At 38.7% G+C, this 14,139-nt stretch overlaps 1 pseudogene; it reads left to right on the plus strand.

Annotated features, from left to right (window-relative positions):
- Positions 1-1,069: 1,069 nt before the first annotated feature.
- On the plus strand, positions 1,070-10,429 carry LOC122118336 (annotated as a pseudogene).
- Positions 10,430-14,139: the final 3,710 nt, after the last annotated feature.

Below are 14,139 nucleotides of genomic sequence, written 5' to 3' on the forward strand. Positions count from 1 at the left end.
GAAAGAGCATTCCAAAAAGCCTGTGGTTTCAGTGTGCCAGACAGTTCTACCTCTACTCTTAGGCATACAGGGGGACTTGCCATAAAACATTGAGAGTTTGTATTTACTTGATTACAAAACAAAAGAATTAAAATGGAAACTTTAATTATCACAGTGAAAAACAAGCTTGTATTGATTGTATACATATAATGCTTACTACTAAGGTATAATATTAATTACGAGCTTGTATGAGAACCTTGTAGATCTGATCAACAGATTAGGAGCTTCTATAAGTACAAATTATTTTAATAGGACAACAAAAGAAAAAGCCTAAAAATTAACTACATAACTCTTACTAAAAAAAACTTCCATGAGTATTAAGTGTCCAAAGCAAGAAAGAGTAGAGTTTGTATTTTTCTAACTTTAGAGCCATTTCACAATGCCATTGTACAACAAGATCAAGCTACGAACCATTTGTATTCAATCAAAAAAAATTAAAAGAATGAAAGAAAACTTATCTGAAGTATATTAAGTTCCCAAGTTATGAAAGAACTTAAGCATTCAATGTTATTTGAAAGCTGAAATAAACAAGTAGTAATCACAGAAGCTAAAACTTTTCCCACTGAAACTCAGCTTTGACCCCTCTATACATCACCTTAACAATAAAATAAAATTAAAGATATAAATAAAATTAACCCCTTAATTCACTACCACTTCTTGCCTCTCCCTGAAGAGCTTTTCTGTAAGGAGATCCTGAGGTCACATTTGATAGTAACAAGGAGAACCACTCACTACTATGAGCTTGACTATCTACACAGAGTATGCTAAGGATGTTTAGCCTAATCCCTACTGCTACTTCATAACTACATCTTTAGAATGAATAAGGAAGTTCACCTAGACATTTTAGTGTATTTTACCATATCAAATTTATGCAAATATTTGGTCTTGAGTGAAATTCCTAAACTAATAGGCAGATATATAAATAATCTCCTTGCATTTCTATATAATTGTAGCTTGGGCATGAATGATGTTCAGTCTGAGGAGCATTCTATGCCTAGCTCTGCATCTCTTATCAGAGGTTAAATGCTCAATGGTAAAGTTACCTGACAATGCATATGAAGGCATTGTCATTAAAATTAACCCCTATGTAACAGAAGATGAAAAACTCATTCAGAACATCCAGGTAAGAGAAAACTTTTATTACTCATGCATTTTTATTTTGATAACTATTTCCACCTTTGCAATATAAATTCTCAGACAATAACAACTTCCCAAAGTATTCATCATTTGTGTAAAACTGATCCAAACTGCCAGTATTCAATCAGTTTCGTTTTATGATTTAATTATGCATTAGTATTAGTAATCATTCCTTTATTGAATAATTAAAAGGCCAAACTCATAATATTTTTTCTACTAGTTAAGCTAATAGAAAGAAAGCTATTGTCAGGAACTTTAAATAATAATCTACGTATAAGCCCGAGTTTGTCAGTACAATAGAAACTATTTTAATTTTAGCATATAGTCAAGAGCAAGGAATTTTACTCTTATCATAGAAAGAAACAAAATGGTTTGTGTAGTCATATAGTAAGTGCCAAACTTGGAATTGAAGCCAATTAGACATATGTATTTTGCCTGTCATCCTCAGGAGGCTGAGATATGAGGATCACAGTTCAAAGCAAGCTAGACCAGGAAATTACATGACACTCTTTTTTTTTGTAGGTTGTTGGGCTTGAACTTTGGGCCTGGGCACTGTCCCTCAGCTCTTCAGCTCAAGGCGAGTGCTCTACCACTTGAGTTACAGCTCCACTTCTGGTTTTCTAGTGGTTTATTGGAGATAGGAGTCCCATGATCTTTCCTGCCTAGGCTGTCTTTGAACCACTATCCTCAGATCTCAGCTTCCTGTGTAGCTAGGATTACAGGCTTGAGCCACCAGCGCCCAGCTCCATAAGACTCTTATTGACAATTAACCACCAGAAAACCAGAAGTGGCAGAGCATCAGCCTTGAGAAGAGCTCAGGGACAGCATCCAGACCCAGAGATCAAGCCCCTCAATACCAAGAAACAAAAACAAATAAACTAATAGTGAAAGTATAGTTCAGGGGCAGAGCACCTGCCTAACAAGTTTGTGTCCCTGAGTTCAAGCCGGCGTATTGTCAAAATAAATAACAAATTGGTTTTACGTGTTTCCTTTTACTGATGTAACAGTTGGAAAGCAAAGCCTTGAATGTCACAGGGAAGACATGGGCCAATGGCACAGTGTCTGTGGACAGCACCACTGGAAATGACACATTGTTTGTTGTTACCTGGACAATGCAAAAACCACAAATTATTCTCCAAGATCCCAAAGGAAAAGAATATGATACCTCAGATTTCAAAGAGCATAAGCAAAATAGTCGAACTTCCCATCTTTGAATACTGGGCATTGCAGAGGTAATTCTATTCTCTCATTTTCACTTTGTTTTTATTAATTTGTACTTTATAAATATGATTTTGTCTTGTATATTGTCAATATTAAAATTAAAACAGGTCATCTGCCATAAAAATGAATGGAATATGTAATAATTCACATTCATGTTATTTACTAGTTTGTAAAATCAGCTTTCACATTGCTATTAGAGCTGGGGGTGTAGTTTGGAAAAAGACAGTTATCTAGTATAGATGAAACCCATTTCCATCCTCAAAATTACACACACTCATATAGATATAGATATAGATATAAACTACATGCATACAACAACACATATATGTACATGTATATGTATACTTGCACATATATGCATATACATATATATGTTCATGTATATGTATATATACATAAACTTTTTATATTTTAAAGTCAGTTTATATCCCAAGGAGAGAGTTTATTTTGTTGCTCATCCTGAGGTGCTGCCCCTGAGCTCCTTTTTGCCCAAGACTGGCACTGTTCTACTTGATCCATGGTATCAATCCTTCCTTTCTTTCTTTCTTTCTTTTTTTTTTTTTGGGTCCAGTCGTGGGGCCTGAACTCAGCCTGGGCACTGTCCTTCAGCTCTTCAGCACTCTACCACTTAAGCCACATCGCCACTTCCGGCTTTTTTCTTTTTTTGCTTATGTGGTGCTGAGGAATCAAACCCAGGGCCTCTGGCATTCAAGGCAAACGCTCTACCACTGAGCCACCTTCCCAGCCCCAATCCTTCCTTTCTTTCTGATTTAATTGGAAATTAAAATTTATTACAGATTTTCCGGCCCTGGCTGGCTTCAAACTGCAATCTTCACATCTCAGTCTCCGCAGGAGCTAGGATTCCAGGTCGGAACCACTGCCACTGGGTGGAAAGAGTAATATTAAAAAGGCTTTGAACGAGGTTTAGTTTTTTCTTTTCTTTTTTTTTCCATACAGGTACTTGGACTTACAGACTTTTAAATAATCAAGCCCAACCTCAATTGCTATCAGTCACAATGATCACTGGAGCAAGAAATCCTTCCATACTTCCAGCAATGGCAGCTGCTTACAGGAGTCAAAATACAGCACAACACATAAACCCAGGAACTGTTCATGCAAAAGTCTGGGAAGAGTGTATACTTATGGTGGAAATCAATATAGAAATCACTATTGAATAGGAAGGTGGATAGCAAGTAGTATTGGAACTCTTGGACAATGGTGCAGGTAACTAGCATCCTCTTCAAATTACATTAGACTTAAAACATCTAGAGTATTCTATGATGAAGTCATAAGATATATATGTTTATACTACATATTTCAAAGTTATAATGTTTATAAACATTTTACTGATTCTGACAAAGTAAAGTAAAACATGTTTATCTTTCAATCTCAAGAAAAATTTTTATTTTTCTCATGGAATAGATGAATACAATCCTCCTCCAGTATTCTTAGTGTTAGTGTTAGTTTGATAAGTTGCTTTTATAAAATAATAGCAGCTATTGTCAGTTAAATACATACAATCACAGTTAGACTTACTTCAATATGAAAAGATTAGCGTGTGGCTAAGCCAAGGTTGGAATGGAGTCTAATTCTAGTGTTCATATGTTCTGTGCTATCTCCCAAAGTGCTGATATCATTACTGTTCCAGGACAGAAACAGTAGTTATTTGCATTTATTGGATAACTATTACATTTGGACCTAAAGGTGCTGATACTATCAAAAATGATGGTATCTACTCCAGATATTTTATGAAATGCAATGGAACAGGTAGATACAGTTTAAAAGTTCTTGTCGAGGCAAGAAATCACACTGCTAGACGTAGTTTAAGACGACAGAACAAGTCTCTGTACATACCTGGCTATGTTGTAAATGGTAAGTAGCATTAAAATTGAAACGAGTCACATGTTTTTGTACATTCCATGTGGCAATCATGGAAAATTTCATGTACTATGGAAGAGTCAAGTATATAATTATATATTCAACTTCTGTGTTTCCAAACTGTATTCATACTATTGGCTTGAGTATAAAATAGGTTGTCACATGTTTAGTTAACATCTACCTTGGGTCATTTCAATTACAATGAAAAATTTTGGACTGAGCATCTGGTATGAGGCCAGCACTATAGAAGATGCTTGCTACAAAGATGAATGACACATAAACCTTGTACCAGGCTCATGTCTCACACTAGTCATAGTAGCTACTCTGGAAGAAAAGATTGGCAGGATTGCAATTCTGGGCAAGCTGGGGGAAAAAAATTCCTGAGACCTCTGGCACAACGAAACAAAGGGCATGATGGGCATCTGTGGGAGCCTCAATAGGAAGCTTGCAAGCCCAGGCTTGCCTGGGTAGAAACCTTGGTAACATAGCCAGAAAAGAACATAACGAAGCCCAGAAGCTCTGAAGCATAGCTTAAGTGATACAGTGTCTAGCCAGTAAGAATGGGACCCTGAGTTCAAAAGGATCTTTGCCCTCAAAGAATTTCTAGCCAAGCAGTTAATAAAGATCAAAGATGGTTTTATCATACCATAACATTTCCTCATTCATTTCAAAGTTGTATTAAAACAAGAGGGTTGTTTCACTAAAAATTGCCACTCTTCTGTGTCTGCCATTGTTTTAACTTACCCTTCTACAAGATGAAGTATCCACATGACAATATGAAAAGTTACTAAATTACTCTTTGGGGTAGATGTAATTGGACTGAACCCACCCAGACCTGAAGTTAAAGATTTGGCAGAAGCTCAACTGGAAGATGTCAGCAGACTAACTTCAGGAGGGTCATTCACTGTATCAGGAGCTCCTGCTGCTGGTGACAATACTCCCTTGTTCCCAACCAGTAAAATCACAGGCTTGGAGGCTGAGGTTAAAGGAGGTCCTGTTCACCTTTCATGGACTGCCCCTGGCAGTACCCTTGATAAAGGCAAAGGTAGGCTTGGCATTAAGCTTTTACATTTTCTAAAAGAATGTCCATTAGCTTTCATTTTCTTATGTCTCATTTATAAATAGTATTTGTGGGTGTCTAACTGAGCCTTTATTTATTTGTTTTCAGATGTGAAAACTGAAGGACGAAGAGATAGAAATTAGGCCAAGTTATATCTATAATCTAGAATTCTAACCCACTATTGTCATGTTCTTTTGTACCAAATTGCTTTTCTGAGTTTGAACCATCCTAAACTTAATTGGGGAGGCCTGAATAACTGCTTCCTGTGCCTGGCAAGGAAAATCATTTTTCTAAGCATTCTGTACTTGTATAACTTTATTCATTAATCACTGAGTTTCAAACTGCATGAGATTCCAAGAAACTTTCCCTATTAAGTCAATGAGCATAAAAGACACATGACCAGACAAGTCATTTCACAGTAATAAGACATAGAATACTAATGGCATGTCACTTACTAAATAGAATTTTCAAAGCCCTATTTGTAGCCGGGTACTGGTGGCTCAGGCCTGTCATCCTAGCTACTCAGGAGGCTGAGACCTGAGGATCACAGTTCAAAGCCAGCCTGGGGAGGAATGTCTGTGAAACTCTTCTTCTTTTTTGGGGGGGGGGTGTCCGGTCGTGGGGCCCGAACTCTGGGCCTGGGCGCTGTCCCTCAGCTCTTCAGCTCAAGGCTAGCGCTCTACCACTTGAGACATAGCACCAATTCCGGCTTTTTTCTTTTTGCATATGTGGTGCTGAGGAATCTAACCAGGGCCTCATGCATGTAAGGCAAGCGCTCTACCACTGAGCCACCTTCCCAGCTCATGTCTGTGAAACTCTTATCTCCAATAAACCAGTGGTAAAGCACTAGCCTTCATTTGAAGAGCTGAGGCACAGTGCTCATGCTTAGAGTTAAAGCCCCATAACTCTCTCTCTCTCTCTTTCTCTCTCTCTCTCTCTCTCTCTTTCTCTCTCTCTCTCTCTCTCTCTCACACACACACACACACACACACACAAAGCCATATTAGTTTGGGCATGCTTGTTTTATTATTTATCTTGGCATGTTTGTTTTATTTGAAAATAAAAAAAGAGGCTTTTATAAGCCAAAAAATTATAGAGCATCACCCATACTTTTGCTTCAATGTTGAAAACAATCACGATGACCACTTTGGAAATATATCATTTTCTCATGACTTTTCAATAGATAGCAGAATCAAATCAAATATTAGTATTGCCACTAAAAACACTACAAAGGAATTCATATAATCAAATATTTAGGTCCAAATTAATTTGGTAAAGGTGGAGTCTTCATTAGAAGTCTGGTCTCTTATGAAATGTCCTTTCTGCTGATTACAGAAACTAAAAAGAGTGATGTGCTACTTGTAGGCACTGGGGAATTATCACCCTGTACTTTCTTCTGAAGGGCAGGAAGGATAATTGTGGCTGGCAAGCATTAGCCTTAAACATCATAAAATACCTTAAGACCAGGGCAGTGGTGGTTCACACCTGCAAGCCTAGCTACTCAGAAAGCTGAGATCTGAGAATCATCATTCAAAACTAGCTCATGCAGGAATGTTCATGACGCTTTTATTTCCAACTGACCGCCCAAAAGAACAAAAGTAAGAAGTAGAGCTGTGGCCTCAAGTGGTAGAGTGCTAACCTTGAGCTAACAAGCTGTGTCCAGGCCCTGAATTCAAGGCCCAAAGGCCTGCAAAGGATAAAGAAAGATATCTCAAAGAGGAAATGAGCATTTCCATAATCTTGAGTGAAGGACTTTCCCAGTCATACTTTCCATGCCTCTTTTCCGTACCTGGTAAATCTGCTGATTTACCAAGACGCCAGTGGCTGATCCATGTAACCGGACCAACGTAGGAAGCTGAGACGTGGAAAATCACATTTTGGGCAAAAGTCCGTGAGGAGCCATATCCACTTAACCAGAAAAAAAAATCATGAGGCCTTGAGTTCAATCCCCTATTATAGCAAGAAGAGAAATACAGATTTAGAATTACCAAAATAATTACACAAGATTCCAATATTTTATACTTCTCTACTTGTATCATTTGGGGTATCAATTTAACAAGTATATCATTGGCCAACTAGTAACTAAGGAAAACAAATATATACCCAGTACAATATTGTGAACTCTAGATGGTAGTATAAAAATATACTCTATTCTCAAGGGCAATAGAATCTCATCAGAATGAAAAGTTAAGCCAGAAAAATCTGGAAAACACCATTCCATGCAGTAGAAGTTCATGGAAGAAAATATCAAGGCCAATGAATTACTTGAGCAAGACTTCATGAGAAAGAGGTCTTGTCTGAGCCTTGAAGAATAAGATTTCCATATAGAGGATTGGGAAGGTGGTTCAGTGTAGAGTGAATGCATGAAGCCCTGGGTTCAATTCCTCAGTGCTTCATAAGCAGAAAAAACTGGAAGTGGTGCTGTGGCTCAAGTGGCAGAGTGCTAGCCTTGAGCTGAGGAGCTCAGGGACTGCGCCCAGGAGCAGAGTTGAGTCCCCACAACTGACAAAAAAAAAATCCATATAGAGATAGAGAAAATGAAGCCATTGAAGGAGTTCAAATCCAATGACATCATCAAGGTCAAGAAAGGAAAAGTAGCTTGTCATAGTGGCTCTTGCCTATAATTCCAGCCAGTGAAGAGGTAGGAAGACTGCAGGAAGACTACAGCTCAGAGAAAAACTTAAAATTCCCCATCATAACACACCAAAGGAGCTACACATGGGGGAGGTGAGCCTGCAACCTCAGCTGTTCAAGAAGCAAAGCAGGAGGATTGTGGTGATGCTCCAAGACTGGTGCAAGGCAAAAGTGAGGTCCTGTCTAAACATGAAACTAACAGCAAACACAGGCTGGCAGTGTGTCTCAAGTGGTAGAGTGCTTGCCTAGCACGTGCAAGACCAAGAACTCAAACCCAAGGCCTGCCGAACACTACAATTAAAGAAGGAAACCTTCTTAATATTTGAATTAAATTATCGGAGGAACGAAGGGGAGGGAAAAGGGTGGAGGAGGGAAAGGTAGAAGAAGACTTCACTCAGTGGAACACAGGGTTTATGTACAGAATGGTAGAGTATGCCAACAAGGCTATGTATAGAGAAACTACATGTTAATCTTAACTTAGCCAGGCCAGGTGCTGATGGATGACTGCTATAATCCTAGATGCTCAACAGTCGGAGATCTAGGATAGTGACTGATCTGAAGCCAGCACAGTCAGGAAAGTCCCTAAGATTATCTCCAGTAAACTCATAAAAGCTGGAGGTGGGGCTGTGGCTCAAGTGGCAGTGCCTTCAGCAAAAAGAAGCTCAGGTCCAGAGTTCAAGCCACAAGACCGGCAAAAAAATCAAAAATATAAAAAACAGTCCAAAAGTTACTTACCTCATTCTTAAAACAGTGTCATCCTTTCACAAAACATAAAAAATAAAGCCTTCATCTCAAAAAAGGGCATTCGATATCCTAACATCCTATTTCTAAACATGAAGAGCTTTTTTGTTTAGTTTTCATTTCTGTTGTTATATTAGGGATAAGGTTTGTCTTAAGCATGCGAGGCAAGCACTCTACCACTTGAGTCTGCCCTTTTGGATTTGGTTAATTTTTAGACAGTCTTCTTTCTCGGACTGGCAGAAGACTGCAATTCTGCTACCTGTACCTTTTGCATAGTATAGATTGCAGGTATGTTCTACCATGTTTGTTAAGATGTGAGTCTTTATGCCCCAGCCGGTCTTGAGCAAAGATTCTTCTGATCTTCCCTTCCCAAGTAGCTGGGATTACAGATGGAAGCCACCATCCCTAGCTACAAGATATTTTTTTTTCGTGTGGATGCCAGCCCCGGGCCTTGATTCCAGAGACTCAGCACTGTGTTTGAGATTCTTTGTTCAAGGCTTGTACCCTATCCCTAGAGCCACAGCTCAACTTCTAGCTTCTGCTGGTTAGTTAGAGATTAAGTCTCATAGACTTTCTTGCCTGAGCTTCAAACCAACATGCTCAGCTCTTAGCCTCATGGGTAGCTAGGAAACAACCATGAGCCACTGGTATCATCTAGAACATATTTATATTTCCATATCTCTGGTAGAATTTTAAAAGCAGTTGGGATGAAGCATTTATGTAGACATCCTTCTTTCTTTCTTAACTATTCATAGTTGTAGCTAACATTTCAAACATTCATTCTTAATGTATTTAATTGTGCTAACCACTTCATGTACTATTGTTTATAATTCTCACCAGTGGAGTAGGAGATACTCAATAAATATTTGATAGAGCTGAATGACTAAATCTATGTTTTCCAGGTTTGATAAGCTTCAGATGAGAAAGTTGAGGTAAAACGTTCTATTACTTAGAAAACCAGTAATGGAGATCACCAGTCAAGGTCTGCCCTAGGTCCTGAGCTTAGTACAAACTCCAGCTTTTGGGTCTCCTCCCACTCCTCTGTTCCTTGATCATCTCACTTCTTCCCCTTTCATATTACTTTCTTTCAGCTTCATAAGAAAGCACACTTGAGCATTGCTGTGCTCCCTGTTCCAAATCAAAAAGCTCATTCAGCTCTGTATATCTCTCTGCAAAAACTAAATTCTGTCAGGGAGGGAGGCTCAGTGCTTCATGACAGTGAATGAAAATTTTCTGTGATCATATAATACATTTTAAAGACCTCATGAACTTGTTAAACTAAGAACTATGGCATAACCAGACAAACGCTGTATCTGGCGTTCTCTAAACTGTAGTGAGCATCTGATAGGTGCCCCCTAGGCAACGTGCCTGCAGTGAGCCATCCTGTCTGTCTGTGTTCCAGCTGGCAACTGCACCATAAGAATAATTAAGTCTTAACAGGAGCTCCAACATGATTTTGACCATGCTGCTGATCTGACATCTAAGGAGGCTGGCTCTAAAGAAACATTTGGATTTAAAGCAGAATGTTTTAAAGTAGAGAATGGCACCAAGATCTTCATTACAATCAAAAGCAACAATGAATCTCATCTCATCTCAGAAGTTAAAGTAGCAATTAGGTTTACTGGTCCACAAGATTCCAGCATCCCTGCTCTGGGCATCAATATTTCTGCAACCAGTTTGGCTATTTGGGGATTGGTCATGATTTTGTCTGTAATTTAAACTAGGCAATGTATTAGAAAGAAATTATGATTTTATTTGTAATGTAAACTAGAGGATGTATTAGAAAGGAAATTATGATTTTATCTGTAATTTAAACTAGAGAATGTATTAGAATGGAAATTCAGTGTCATAAATATTTAGTAAGCACACTTAATTTAGTACAACAAATCAGTTTCCTATTCACTTAATATCAATTAGTTTATTAAATGTATATCAAAATATTTTCTGTCTTTACACAATCTGTTCCTTCACTTGGTTGATTGTGTTCTTTTTGCCATTGTTCGGTTTGCTTTTTTTTCTTACTATTCTGAGTATTAAACCCATGCTTGGCAAGAGCTCTACCACTCTTCAATATTCAACATTAAAGATGTGGACAGAAGGGAATCCTACTGCATTGTTGGTGGGAGCGTAAAGTTGTTCAACCACTTTGGCAAGTAGTGTGGAGGTTCTTCAAAAGACTCCACACAGAGCTCCCCTATGACCCAACAATCCCACTTTTTCACATTTACTCAAATGATCACAAACAAGACCATACCAGAACTAGCAGCACAGCTATGTGTATTGCAGTATTATTTACCATAGCTAAGATATGGAACCAACCCAGATGCCCCACAGTAGATAATGCATCAAGAAAATGTGGTATATATCCACAATGGAATTCAATGCTTCCATCAGAAAGAATGCCATTGCCCCATTTGTTAGGAAACGGAAAGACTTGGAAAAATTAAATTAAGTGATGTAAGCCAGGCCTAAAGACACATAGGTCCCATGCTTTCATTTGTTTGCAATAACTAGTATATGCCTGAGACAAACAGAAAAGGTCAGAGAAGATGATATTAGGTGAATGAAGGACACAAGTGGAATTTTTTCTTGCTACTGTTTCTAATATATCTATAAAGTGATGGTTTTGTTGCTTTGTATGTCCCTCCCCCACAGTATAAACCCTGTTTTCACTGTATTTGATGTGGGTATAATTGGGGAGGCGAAGGGAAAAAACAAAATGTTTAATTAGAGATACAGGTTGACCCATTGCAACATTGAGATGTACAAAATGCTATGGTAAAAACGACCTTTACAACTTTGGTGGGAGGGGGGAGTGGGGGCAGAGGGTAGTTGTAGGCGTGGTAATGGGAGGGCAGGGATGGTTGGGGAAAAACATAGGAGGCAGCAACAATGCTTGATAAGAAATGTAATAATAATTGTCACCCCTCTGTATGGTATTGTTACAATAAAAATATTATTGAAAAGAAAAAGATGTTTGTTTCTATTTATGGGCTTTTAAAGAAACATTTTCAGAAGATTCCACAGACTCATTTAATATATGAACCAAGTCAAAATTCATACAAGGCATTTGAAAATCTATGTTTATAAAGTAATACTATAACATCCCTCATTAGGTCATAATATCCCACATAAAATTATGAATGAAGTATTCATGTTTACAAAGTGCATAATAAAAAGGGGTATAAAGAAATATTCAATACAAAGTGACCTAATGTGGTAAGAAAAACAAATTTGTTTTATAACCGAAAGACTCCTCGTCTGTAGAAATAGTCGACTATCACAATAGAGTTCTACATTTATGTATGGACCATCCTTCGATCAAGAGTATTGTTAGTCTGCCTGAGTGATCAGCCCCCTTCTGCCTGTGTTATTCCCTGCCAGAAAATCGCACAGACATCCAGAAATCTTGCTGTGGCAGACAATGTTTAGGAATATCTGCCTGTTCTCCAGAATTTATGGGTGACTCAGAAAGCAGAGGGGTACCCTGGGAGGCAGGGCATCATCAGGGAAGACAAAGAAGAGTCCCCATGTGAAATGAGAGAAGCAAAGGTTGATTGAAAGCACAAGTTAAAAAAATACGATGTGGTGGGTAGGTGGCTCAGTGGTAGAGCACTTGCCTTGCATGCATGAGGCCCTGGGTTGGATTCCTTAGCACCACATAAGCAAAAAGAAAAAAAGCTGGAAGTGGCGCTGTGGCTCAAGTGGTAGAGTGCTAGCCTTGAGCTGAAGAGCTGAGGGACAGCGCTCAGCCCAGAGTTCAGGCCCCACGACTGGACCCCCCTTCCCCCCAAAAAAATATGTGAAAGGAGTGAACAGTGAGTAAAGAGGTAAATTTCAGGGGGCATGAAATCCACAAAGTCTCCTTTAAAAGTAAATCCGGTACAAGGTCTAACAGGTGGGTGAGGTTAATAGGTTCCTGAAAGGAGAGTAATTCCCCCCATAAAGTATAGAGGAGGAGCTAAAAGCAATCCAGAAAGGGATTTGTCAGGTCATGGTCCACAAGATCAGTCAACGGAAGTGGGGGGACATTGTCGGGAAAGAGGTGAAGTTGCACATTGGTCAGTGGAGGGCTGTGGCTGTTCTCTGTGGTCTGTGCTCTGGAATGGGCTGATTGATCGCCTCCTGCTGAGAGGTCTGCAATTTCTACACAGATGGGTCAGACGGTTGAAATCTCTCAGTATTCTCCTGGCTGCTTTCTCTGAGTAGACTGGCTTTTGCAGGCTGGTGACCCAGTGATTTAGGCCGTAGCCCCCTAAGAATTTACCAGAGTGTCAACCTCATTAACTAGATCTTTTCCCAATATTTTTCCAATGTTTTAAGCAGACATGGGAGACGTGTGCCTATAACCATCTCTTCCAATGCAGTCTCTAACTTGCCTTGGCTAGTATTTGCTATTTAGCCTTTTGGGCTCTTTCATTCTCTCCCATTGTACACCTTGAATGCTGTCTCTAAAGTCTCCACTGGGGGGTGTGAAGTGTCCCTTATCCAGTTTTTTAAGTGTGGCCTTAATGTCTGAGGTACACTGGGAGAAAAATCAATCATTAATAATATTTTTATTTTTATAAACTTATCTGCAATTGTTTCATTTCTTAGCATTTGACCAAATAAATATTTAGCTAATTATGGAATAAACTACTTTGGAATACCTTTACCTAAGAAGGTGATAGTATTAGCAATTACTTAGAGAAGGCATACTCCCACTTTAGTATACAAAAACACAAGACACTGAGTCCTTTCTCTAGGTGATCTGGGAAATTTGTACAGTTAAACATCTTCAGATTTATAGTGTTACAAACCTCTTGGTATAGGCCCTTGTTTTAATAGTGTCTGATTTAGACTGTTAACCTTTTAGGGCAATGTGTTTTGTAATTTAACAATGGATTGTAGCGTTGGTGATGCTGAAAAGTATGCTGTTTGTTTTTGTTGTTTTGCCAGTACAGGGGCTTGAACTCTGAGGTTCATTCTCATTCTGCTTGTTTATTTGCTTGCACAGCTGGATCCCTATCACTTCAGGCTTACATATAGCCCAACTTCGTGTTGGTTAATTGGAGATGGCATCTTGAGAACTTTTATGCCCCGGCTCAATCCTCCAGATCTCAGTCTCGTGAGGATTATAGCCACCATGAACCTCTAATTCGAATACACGTTTATTTTATTCTGAGCATCTCTATTCTAATAGTAGATAGGATGGGTTTTTCTGTCAGAGGAGATATTTAAGTGATCATGAAAGCAAGAGCAAGATAAAGGGAGAAAAGAGATTCTTGAAGATGAGACAACCTGTCATTTTATTTTTTTACAATAAAGACAATTAAATGCTACCCCAAGAAACTTCATTTGTTTTTAGTAGGGACCCTTTGGCCCAAACAGAGAGATTACATAATATAAAATAAAGTAGGTAGAGAGCAATTTATTGGGCAGAAAAATAG

This window comes from Dipodomys spectabilis, unplaced genomic scaffold (assembly GCF_019054845.1).
Source record: "Dipodomys spectabilis isolate Male_0828 unplaced genomic scaffold, ASM1905484v1 ptg000148l, whole genome shotgun sequence".
Classification (NCBI taxonomy): domain Eukaryota; kingdom Metazoa; phylum Chordata; class Mammalia; order Rodentia; family Heteromyidae; genus Dipodomys; species Dipodomys spectabilis.